The 11614-nt window shown below is 38.6% G+C and overlaps 1 non-coding gene across 2 annotated transcripts; it reads left to right on the top strand.

Annotated features, from left to right (window-relative positions):
- Positions 1-683: 683 nt before the first annotated feature.
- On the top strand, positions 684-9863 carry LOC103561928 (uncharacterized). Of its 2 annotated transcripts, none has more exons than XR_011532956.1 (4): positions 684-1982; positions 6953-7406; positions 8258-8351; positions 9200-9863. It is a non-coding gene; the product is annotated as an uncharacterized protein (transcript). The 2 variants fall into 2 exon arrangements; XR_011532957.1 differs by lacking the exon at positions 684-1982 and adding an exon at positions 6757-6828.
- The last annotated feature ends 1751 nt before the right edge of the window (positions 9864-11614 follow it).

Here is an 11614-nt window from a genome sequence, read left to right as displayed (position 1 = left end):
TTCCCCCAAGGGGCTTTATTGGCTTCATAAAGTCAACCTTAATTCCTTAAAGCTGTTTGGTCATATATAAGTTTATGCATCTCTCTCTTAAACATGACATTCCAGTCAAAGTCTTGGTAATATAACTAATATTTCCAATTGTGTCCTGCTGGAAGGAGAAAAGATTCTTACTGAACTTAGGCAAATAAATACATTGCCATGAAAATAATAATACTCACTGAGAATTTCTGAATTCTGAAGGGATAAGGTAGGGAGAAAAAGTAATTGTTTCAATTCTGCTTACAAAGGTATAATTCACCAAATTGCTGTAAGTCATAGATATCTTAAGAGAAAAGAAGGGGGAAAAAAAGGTTTTCTTAAATCTGGAAAAACGAAAGATTTAAAAAAAGTAATATTTCAAACAAAAAGTCACAAAAATTATGCTTATCCTCATTAGTTCATTTAGTCTGATGTAATTAATTCTTGTTCTGCTTGAATCCAGTTTTTCCATTAGTTCTCTCAACTTTGCCTGATGTTGAAGGTGATAGGAACAGTGCTGATTCCAAGAAGTTTGCGAGGTTTTTGTTAAGGCTAGTGTGATTTGCCCAATGAAGTGAGTATCTCAATCACTGGAGATTGTGGAAGGTATACCCCAAGTGGGAAACAGATTTTCTAATAGTTTTCTTTTCCATTGTGAGGTCATCAGCTTTGTGACAAGAGAAGTCTTCAACCCATCCAGAAAACATACATACAGCAACAAGAACATATCGATAACACATACTAAGGGACAGTTGAATGAAGTCCAGCTGAAGATGTTCAAAACACCCAGAGGGAGGAGTTCTGAGGCCTCTGGGGACAGAGATAGTTTTTCCTATAGTGGGTGGAGGAGGGTAAAAACTGAAAAATTGGGCTTTCCAGGGAGGTGGAAAGAACCAAGGGGCCAGCTTGGGTTTCCCATAGCCCTGTTTGTTTAATTTATAGCTATTGTTTACCGATCTTAATTTCTCTGATTCAGCAGACTGTTGCTGTGTTACTAGGACATTGGGATGGCAAAAGTCTGGCAATGAGGGATCAATTTTTTTTGCAGAAGCAGAATGGACTTCATCCACATGTGTCATAACCTTTATAGATTGTGTTATTGCCAGCTTTACCTGAAAGTCAGCTAAGATACTTATCTGATATTTAGATTCAGTCCTTTTAGTAAGCCTCAATTTTGATGACAGACAACATTTTATACCAGGACATATTAGACTTCCAGGAATTTCACATAATTTCTGGAACTCTGATAAAATATACTTATGCAGATACAACATAAAGAAGGCTTAATGTTATTTCTTATTTGATAATGTTTCCCCTGTAATTTAATATATAAAATAAGCTTAATTAGTTTACTATCCCTCCCACTTGTCTAAATAGGGTCACAGATTATTATGAAACAATATTTAATCATCTATTTAATCAAAATGACAAAAAGATTTCAAAGACAAACATAGAAGTTTACATGGCTTCAAAACCTTAGCTCTTTTTAATAGAAAAGACTCAGCTTTTTTTTTTCCAAAAGCATAAATATTATTTTCCTTGCATAGAGAGATTTTTTCTTTATTATTTTTAGTAGCTTTAATTACATATATCAATTAGAATTCTTAACCTTAGAAATCTTAATTTCTAGTGAAAACTAAGAAGTAAACAATTGTGAGTTGTATGTTATACCCATATCCTTTAGATTGGCAAATTTATGAATACATTTTATAATTTCTAGAAATATTTTTTTCATAGTGCAATCTTCCAATAAAGCACAAAACTGTTTTTTAATAAGCTCAAATTTATCTTTTAGTTTTTCCATAATAAGAATCCAAAAGTAGATAAACCTCTGTTCAGTAATTAATGTTTTATTATTTTATCTTATCTGGAAACAATCTGGACATTCAATGAACTTTTCATCATTCAACCTTACCTAGTAAAATTCTGAAGTTTTAAGCCATCAAAAAGACTTGAAGTTACTTGTAAGTACACATGCCATTAGCCATAGGATTGCATCTAAAGATTCTGAGTGCATTAACATCAGTATAGTTCATTTGTTCTTAACAGTCATACTTAGATTATTCATGAAACCTTCATGAAATGTTAAAGCAGTTAGCCATAATCTCAAATTATTTTTTTTGTTGATAAATTTTTTAACAGAGATAACATGAGCTTATTTGACTAATAACCCAGGTAGAATAAAAGTTGCATGTAGTGCTGATAACTCTGAAGACGTGCCTATTTTAGTTAGCCAACAAGCTTTCATTCACTAAAGATTATTTTATATCATATTAACCTGGAAAACATTTGGATTAGTTTCTATTATATATAGAAATAATTTATATAAGCACTTACTTTAAGTTACTTACAGCTCTTTAGAAATTAATTTTGATAATAACATTGGGAGGTAGAAAAATACCATATCTATAACATGCATACATATATATATAGACAGACACAAACAGATCTTATAGCTTTTATTTTAAAATTTCAGCCATAACTTAGGCACAATACAAAACTCACTAGTTTATAAATAACTGTGTCTCTAGCAGATGGAACAAATTAAGGTTACCTACATAAAAGGGGTTTTTTTTGTTAATATTTGTAGAAAAGGCTTTTTAAGATTTATATTTGCCTTAGACAAGGAGGCCGTGAATTAGATTTGGGGCCAAAGAGCCTCTCTAGCAGCCTGCATTTAAAATGAAAGATTTTTCCCTTTTTTTTTTAACTTTAGACTTTGCTGTTTGAGCTAGCCAGGTGTAGTCTCAGGCAATTGTGGGCTATTACCTTCCAGGGTGTTTACATTCTAAAGATGTGGTAAAATTTACAACCTTAAAGGACAGAAAAAAATGCAAGTTTTTTTCCCCTAGGATTTTCAGGGTAATTTTTCCTTTGGTTTTAGGAGTTGGGCCTCCTCTAAATAAGAGTTACCAGAAAGGTGACAAGCCTTTTGAAATAAATTGGGGAGGTTTTGGAATGATGAAAGGGAATGGGTGAAATCTGAACTGCTGTTAGAGCTGCATTTTCAGTTTTGCAAAGATTTGTAAGATAAGAACAGTTGCTCTCAATTCCTCAGAAATTGGGTTGTAACTTAAATGACATCGTAGGTTGATCTACCTGTCTGATTACATTATCCCCAATGTGTTTTTTTCCCCTCTGGATGCATAGTTTTATTTTAACTTAGGGAAGAAGGCCTGTAAAAAATCCTATCAGGCTCTAAATATCAGCTTTCAATTTGGCCAATTTTTGACCGTAGAACTACTGAAAAGAAATCCTTCTAAATATCTTGTCAGTTTTCAGCTAGGATAAGCAGTAAATATTTCTGGCAGCGTTGAACAGTTCCATGGACCTAAGAGGTGTCCCTACAGGTTATGACCTTCCCAAGATCCAGAGTCATTCCCAAAGGTAACCAAAAGAAAGGACTGTCAGCCTGTGTGTCCCAGGCAGGCAGAAAGTTCAGTCAAGCCCTTAGGACACGAAACAAGACAAGCAGGAAGGTGGTTATCCCTGGGAGAGAAAGGGTCAATAACCGGTGAGTCTGGATTTGGAAAGGAAGGGACAACATGCAATTTTATTCTCGTCTCTTGACTGGGCGTCACAGAATGGCCATTGAGTGGAGGTCAAAGGGCTGTGGTCCAGGGTGCATGAATTCCCTGGGGAGGCATTCAAGGAAGGCCTGAAGCTGGCAGAGCCTGATTATAGAGCCCAGCAAAGCAAGCTTTACTGCCTGTCCTAGGTGCTTCTGCTAAAAACATTTTTGGGCTTTTCGTATTTACGTGAGTAACCTGTATACTCTTAGAGATTAGGCTGGAGTGCTGTCGGTAAATCTTGAAGGAAAAGGAAGCTAAAATAGGCAGATGGGGCTGGATTTTAAGAAAGGGGTTACACGTTGGATTTTTGTAGTAAGTCTAAGTGTTTTGTTATCTCCTCTTGTTAGGGAGCCCCTAAGTCTAGCTGTTACATAATTTTCCTTTTTCTTCTTAAGTTCTAGACAGTTGTACTTCCAATGTCTTGATTTTTTTTTTAAACAATATCTGCAAATGTCCTAAGGCAAATAAGGGGTCTGAGTGGACTTTGATTTCTGTTCTAATTTCTGTCTTCTCTCTAATTAAGGGAGTCTTAATGGCTAGCCATTATACTGATATGAGTGCTCTCTAAAAAAATTTTTTTCCAATTTATAAATTTGTCTAGTTTAAAGGATCCATCATCTGGCCATTGATGAATAGGATTAAGATCTTAATAGTGACTCAAACCTATTGGTTAAGCAGCCTTTTATGGCTTAACCATGGACACAAAAGTCGTCCTCAAAGGAAAGTGCAAAGGATCCAGCTTTCCTAAGATCCAGAAAGTTCACTGCCAGAGTCAGCCTGAGAACCGTGCGGGGCCCTGTGTTAAGTAGCTGTGCCAAAACACAGGAAAGCACATTTTCCCCTTTTTGACGAGAATACCATGTTTAGATTCCCTGAGCTTGGATCCACAGCCTACTTGGCTACCCGCCAGATGTGTGTGCATCTTCCAGCTGCGGGACCAAAGATCATCTCTGGAGGAGAAGATCAGCAAAATCAAGAGTACTTGTCAGAAAAACTAGTTTCACAAATATTTTCTTCTGCTAATCTAAATTGAGAGAGAGAGAAAGAAACTCTCACCCCTTTTGTTCCCATCAGACTCTGCAGACAGAGATCTGGGAGGCTGACATGGTAGGAAGGCTTACTTTTTTGATGGCTCGTGTAGACGTCCAGGGTCTCTTAGCTGCAGCAGCCTCAGGGAGAAAGCAGTTTCCCAGCCGGCGATTCTCCTGGCTAGCTCGCCAAAACCGTCAGGGTGAGCAAAATTCCCCCCTTCTACCCTTCTTGTATGCTTATGGCTAGACTAGTAATAAAATTGACACAAGACCAAATTAACAGGAGAAAAATCCAGTTTAATACGTATGTATTGGCGATCATAGAATAATGATGCTCAGAGAGTGAAAAAAGCAGGCAGTATATATAATATATATGTAATATTATTACATAATTATTTTTATTTTATAATTATTATATTATGTAATAATAATAATTATTATATATGTAATATATGCATATATTACACAAAAAAGCAATAAAGTTGTGAGGAATGACAGGACAAAGAAGCTAAGATTTGAGGTATGTAATTTGTGAGGTATTTAAGCAGAGTTTAGATTTGAGGTGTGAATTAGCAACATTTGTTTATATAGGCTTCTTGGCCCTGAATTTGTAGCTCTTGTGATCAGGATGCAAGAGAGCACCTCGTACATGGAAGATTCAGAGGGAACAGAGACAGGAGGGTCAGAATGCCCTTTTTGCTTTTCAAGTAACCTTAATTCAAAATAATCAATATGCTGTTGTGGGGTGCTGTGGGGTGGCCTGCCCTGGGCCCCAACAGCAGAACTGGTGAAGCCCCATAGCATTTAACACAGCAAAGGGGAGCCCACGCAAGAGAGGCTCTGGGAAAGATGAGTTGATGGTTCCGCAAAAACAGTTTAACCAAAAGTTTCTTCAGATACACGGCCAAGGGTGCAGTGACTACACTAAAAGCACGTCCTCTGAGGTGTGTGCCTACAGGTGAACTTGAGATGGGATGGTCAAGGTTCCATCGCCGGAGAACATCTGCCTCCAATCTCTTGTTGCCCTTGCCTTAAATTCCTTGTTGAAGTTCAGTTTCCTGCTCTAGTGCGGAAAAAGAGGGGAGACACTGACTGTTGCAGATATTAGTGCTTTAGTGTAAATTGGTGGCTGAGATCCTTTCCAGCTAGGACAGGAGAAGCCAAGGAAACAATGGAGTGGAATCAGGGCTACTGTCCCCGCCTCACTTTTCTTAGGGTCCTACTGTGGGGAGGGGAGCAGAGATGGAGGCTAATTACATAATTCAAAATGAAATAATAAGGTCAAAAATCTTATTTCAAGAGAATAACTACATTCTTGTAAGTGTTTTCTTTGAACAATTAGTCACCCCTGCCATCTGCTGGGCTTGTAGTAACGGAACAATGTAATAGAATCTAGCCAGACATTTTATCTTAGCTGAGGTAGCTTTGTCACTGAGAAGATGCAACACGAGGCATTCATGACTGTTCAGTTGTCAGAAGAAAGATCTTCTAAGGGATGAGGTCATCCTGCAGGCGGTGCTCAAAATCTGGAATCTAGACCTGCTACTTGGGCACAGCAGGTGGTAATATATGTGCCAAGGTAATCAATTTTTTCTATAACAAAGCCCATGAATTTTACATTAGCTGCTTCCCTCACCTGCACACCTCCTTCTCTCGGTTGGTGGTAATGGAAGTTGAGCAGCCTGCCCTGGACTGGAAATACAATGCATTGATTTAAACTATTCTTGCCATGTAAATTTCAGTAACTTTTTCTCTATTGTGAATTCCTGTAACTAGGATGTTTTCTTCTCTCTTCTTTGACTAGAAGGAATAACAGTGGGTCTTTAGTGGAATCTTGATTAGCACTCAAGACTATGTCTTAAACTTCCTTCACTTGCTGTTCTCTTTAAAATATGAATTTAAAACACTAAAAAATCTTTAAATCAACTAAAGTTTATAGTCAACTTGAGAAGTACAGTAAATCTATTCTCTTCAAAGTATACACAATTTAGAGCATGGTAGCTTAATTGAGAGAGTTAGAAAGGAGAGTTACAAAAGCCACAGAGTTACAAAATTGGGTTCAGAGTGGCAGCTTACTATGGATCGACTAAACTAGGACAAACGTTTTATGACAAATGCTTTTTTCCACATTTAAGGTATCCTTTCCTGTTCCTTTTAAGTGCGCTGTTACCCTACAGCAGAGCCTCTGCGATTCTTTGTGGAAAGAGGCGGGGCCCGACTGGAAGCTGCCTTGAGCTGCCTCTCATCCTGCACAGGGTGCCTGCCCGCCCTGGTGTATCCATTTGGTGTGACGTGATGTTCTGTTTGTTGTGTTTTGTTTGTCTGTTTTAGGGAAAGTCCAGGAAGACGTCACCCGGCCTAAGTCCCGCTGCCTGGGCCAGGTGTGCCTCATGATGCGTTCACGCCTAATTGGTCCAGGCCGCAGGTGGCGTTTAGTTCACTTCTTAAAGAGTCAAAGAGACATCTGGCGATTTCTCATCTGTGGATCTCAGCTTCCTATCAGATGAACTTACCCAAGAAAATAAAAGCCAGACTGTCATTAGAAACAAGCATGAAATTGAAGAAAGCTGTAAAACTCAAAGTCAGTCCTTACCCAGTGAACAGGGCGTTGGCCTGGACTTAACAGCAACAGTTTGTCAAATTCTCATTCACATCTGCGGGCTGGTGATGCTGACTCAGTCCAGCCCTCTCTTGAGAAATCAAACTCCCTGCCTCTGGCACCCGTAACTCCCATGACACCAATGACCTCTGGTTCAGAATGTTCTGGAATTGTGCCTCAACTACAGTAAGTTTTGCAGTGTTTTAAGTGAGTGATGCTTCTGGGTACACATTTTATATTCATGAATCTGATGACAACTAATTTCAGAATAATAGTGTAGGGAAGAGAATTTCAGATTTCATTGTTCTTTGTATTATCAGTTCTTAATGGATTACGGCTTTAGACAGTTGGGTTATCTGTGAAATGAAGCGCTAATTCTTGATCTCCTAAGAGGGAGTTAAGAGTCAGTACACACAGGATTGTATTGTTTATACTAAAGCACCGTAGTTGCTGAAAATTGGAGTTGGATAAACACAAAGAATATAAAGACGTAAAATTGAATTCAATTTGCATATTGACATATTGTACTTCTATTTTTGAGGCATAATTTTGAAAAAGACAAAACAATTTTAGTCAGCTAATCATGAAATTTTTTTTTTTTTTGAGGAAAATTAGCCCCAAGCTAACTGCTGCCAATCTCCCTCTTTTTACTGAGGAAGACTGGCCCTGAGCTAACATCCGTGCCCATCTTCCTCTACTTTATATGTGGGACACCTACCACAGCATGGCTTGCCAAGCAGTGCCATGTCCGCAGCAGGGATCCGAACCGGCAAACCCTGGGCCGAGGAAGCAGAACGTGGGAACTTAACCGCTGCGCCACCAGGCCGGCCCCTAGTCATGAAATTTTAGAAAAGCTATTTTAGTACTTCGGTTTGGGATGTTTACTAGGGACCATGTTGCTATGTATTCGCATTTAGAATAATTCTCCCCTAGGGAGTCAGTAATAAACAACCTGTGAAATGAGGAAGTTAAGACCTTTTAATTCTTTTTTACTTTTTGTATGTGATATAGTTTTCTAAATTGACTTATTTCTTTAGGAAAGTAGTTTCCACTGCAAACCTGGCCTGTAAACTGGATCTGAAGAAAATAGCTCTGTGTGCAAAAGCAAAAAATGCAGAATACAACCCCAAGGTAAGATTTCTCAGTATTCCTTTTGACAATTAGCTTCTGTTTAGACTTGCTTTCCTTGATATGATCATGATATTGACTCATTCCTTTGTTTTTATTTTTAAAAAAGAAAAAACTTGTTAGCAAAAAGCTTTTGGCAACTCAAAAGCTTAATTGCCTCATTCTCTGTTTTGAAGTTTTAAAAAATACTCTCATTCTCTGCTGAATAAAGCAGTGCTGAGCAGCTCCTGCAAGTGGAGCTCTTCCCCTTGTCATCCAAAAAGAATTTTCCATATGACGATTTTCAGCCTGACTATGGGGATGTTTTTTAAAATGTTGTCATATTTCTGGAAGTAATTTTTTTTAAATGTTGTCCCACCTAGCTGACACTTTTTTCCATTTACAGTTTCTCTTATTTGAGAAAGCTAAATTGTTTAAAGTGTAAAGTTCAAGCTTCTACTTACTAATACAGGTTCAGGGATTTTTTGCCTCAAAGTTTAATAAAATCTAGTCTGTCTTGTGTCTTTCCAAGGGCAGCTATCCCATTTGCAATGCTCTATTTAACTAGGAAGTAGATTTGTTAATTCAATCAACATTTCATGATTTGGTGGCTCTGTGCTTAGGAGTGCAAAGGTGAGTAAGGCCTGGTCCTCACTGGGAGAAAAGTCACTGTATTGGGTGATGGAGGATTCACGGAGTTAGATGAAAAAGATCATATTAGTAGGCACCCAGAGGACCTTGCCGGTATCACCTGTTTATGGATTAAGTATTTGTTTTTCCTTATGTGGTAGTGTTGTTACTGACATTTGAATTTAAGTATTACCTGAATGTTTCCAAATGCAATATAGCTTTCCTTTTTGTATTTCATGCAGCTGGCTATGGTGAGAACAGGGACAGAGTGATGAGCTAGGATTCTTATGGCTGCAGCAACGATTGACCATACTATTGACCAATCTGCATTTTAAGTCTGTTTTATTCTACATCATCCTCAGCTCTCCACTCATTTTATTTCGGTCTATAGGATATATCCAAACTTGGACTTGACAGCCAAAGAAATTCTGGCTTGGCACTTAACCTGCCTTAAGAATTTAACAAAGCGAATACCAGGTGGGACTGCTGCGTCTTTAGGAAACACTTAGAAACATTATAGGACTGGACCAACTCTGCGTAGGTTCCTTTACTGTCTGTCTGTCAACACTTCAAATCTGAAATGGCAAGTCTGTGGAGTGATCTACGGTCCTGTGGAGTAGCTTTGACCCGTGGAACTTGTAGTCTTGCATAGTACCCGCCCGTTTCCATCCCAGCTTTCTGGGAGAGAGAAGGGAAGGGAAAGGGTCTGTGAAGGACGAGTAGGAGAAGCAGGTCATTTGGTGACATGTCAACGCAGCGGGCCAGTAGTGCTCAGCCACCCCCTGCTTCAGCACCACCTGGAGGCCTTGCCGATGCTGCTGATCTGAGGAGAACTCTGGCAGGCAAGAACTTAACAAATGGACTTTTTGTCATTCATCCTCAGCGAGCCTATCAATTCTATTCTATATTTTGGCTGCTTTTTAGTACCCTCTAGAGTCTTGGTGAGCTTATAACATACTTCATACTCTTTTTTTTTTTTCAAAGATTCTTTGAAAGGAAAAGGAAGTATTTCAAAGTAAAAAGCACAGAGTTGGATTAGTGGTGGTTTTAAATCTCAGCTTTACCATTTCCCGTGTAGTGTGGGAAGTTAAATAACCACTTAGCTTCCCTGTGCACTAAATGGGAATAGTAATGGACTCAACTTAGTCCTGGCATGAGGATAAATGAGAGAAGACCCATAAAGCCTTTAGCATGGGGCCTGAAACATAACACTCCTATTTTAGCTTTACTGTTACTATTCTTACCTGTTTCTCATAAATACGTTTTAGAATCATGATCATTTTTGTTAAGTAATCTCAATGTGGGGGAATGGACCCAGATATTTTTTAGTTTTCCCATCCAATTTCAGTTTATTCAAGACTGTGTTTTTGCCCAGCTCAGCTTTTCAACTGGAATGGTGCTAACTCCTGGCAGAGGCTAACGTCTTTTTGGCTTCTGTGTCTGAAGATTTGCTGCTGTCATGAGGGTCCGTGAGCCCGGGACAGCAGCCCTCACGTTTAGCTCTGGGAAAGCAGTCTGCACAGGAGCCAGGAGGTATGAGGAGCCACCGTCCTCCACCACCAGACAGGTAATTCAGTATGTAAAGCAAGGAAGGACAGCATTAATGCTCTAAAACACATGGCACAAGCAAAATATTTTTCTTTGCTGAAGAGTTAAATTCATGAAATGCAAAATTTTGGGTTAAAAACATTCGGCCGTATAATACTGACTTCTATCCTGCTTTCCAGTGCCCCCTGTTAAACCGAGGAGGCTTCTCTAGCCCGGTACAACTTGTTTTTAAGGTACATTAAAAAAAAAATAAAGCTGCAGCAGGGATAAAGCCTGTTGTAGGCCTGGGGGAAAAGTTTTTGTGTACTTTCCTTGTTGAAGATAAATGGATAAGACTTTTTGAAGGAGGGAAGCGAGACATTTCTTGACCATCAGCTTGAGCCTTAGCTCAGGAGGCATCTCTTCACAGGCTCGTCTTTCCTGTCTCAAGCAGAGGTACCCTGTGCTCATGCAGAGCCTGCCACCTAAAATGGTAGTGGAAGAGCTGCCCTTCCCTCTAAGCTTAAAAGATGAGTAGCAAATTGTCCTCCTGAAAGGTTATACCGATTTCTTCTTGCTCTAGAGATGTACAAAGTACTCATTTTCTCTGATGAACTCTGGGTGTTCATATCCTTTTTTATATTTGCCCCAACTTGCTTGGCAAAAAGTTACATTGTTTTAATTATATATCTTTGATTTACTAGTGACACTAACTCTCCCTAAGCACATAAACTGCCCACTGTGTCTTTTGCCCACTAATCTATAGAGATATTTGTCTTTTAGTATTTAAGTATTTTCACCATTTTATACCATAAACATCTTTCCCCAGATTAATGTTAATAGTGTTTTATGAGTTCTTTTTTTACAAAATTAAATTTTTTTGTGTGGATACTCAGTCTATCCAACTTTTTCTTTGTGATTTCAACATTTGGCTTCATGCTTAGGAAGGCATTCTCCACACACAACATTATATAAACATTGACCTCCATATATTTTTCTGGCCTTTTTTAGGTCCTGCTTTGTATTAAAGAAAGGAGGTTGATGTTCTGATTTATCTAGAGCTTTCTCTGGATAATGGAAAAGATCTATATCTGTGCTGTCCATTGTGGCAGCCACTAGTCACATGTGAC

The sequence above is a fragment of the Equus przewalskii genome, chromosome 25 (genome assembly GCF_037783145.1).
Source record: "Equus przewalskii isolate Varuska chromosome 25, EquPr2, whole genome shotgun sequence".
In the NCBI taxonomy this organism is placed as follows: domain Eukaryota; kingdom Metazoa; phylum Chordata; class Mammalia; order Perissodactyla; family Equidae; genus Equus; species Equus przewalskii.
The sequence above is the reverse complement of the archived record's forward strand: the minus strand, read 5'-3'. Positions and strand labels throughout refer to the sequence as shown.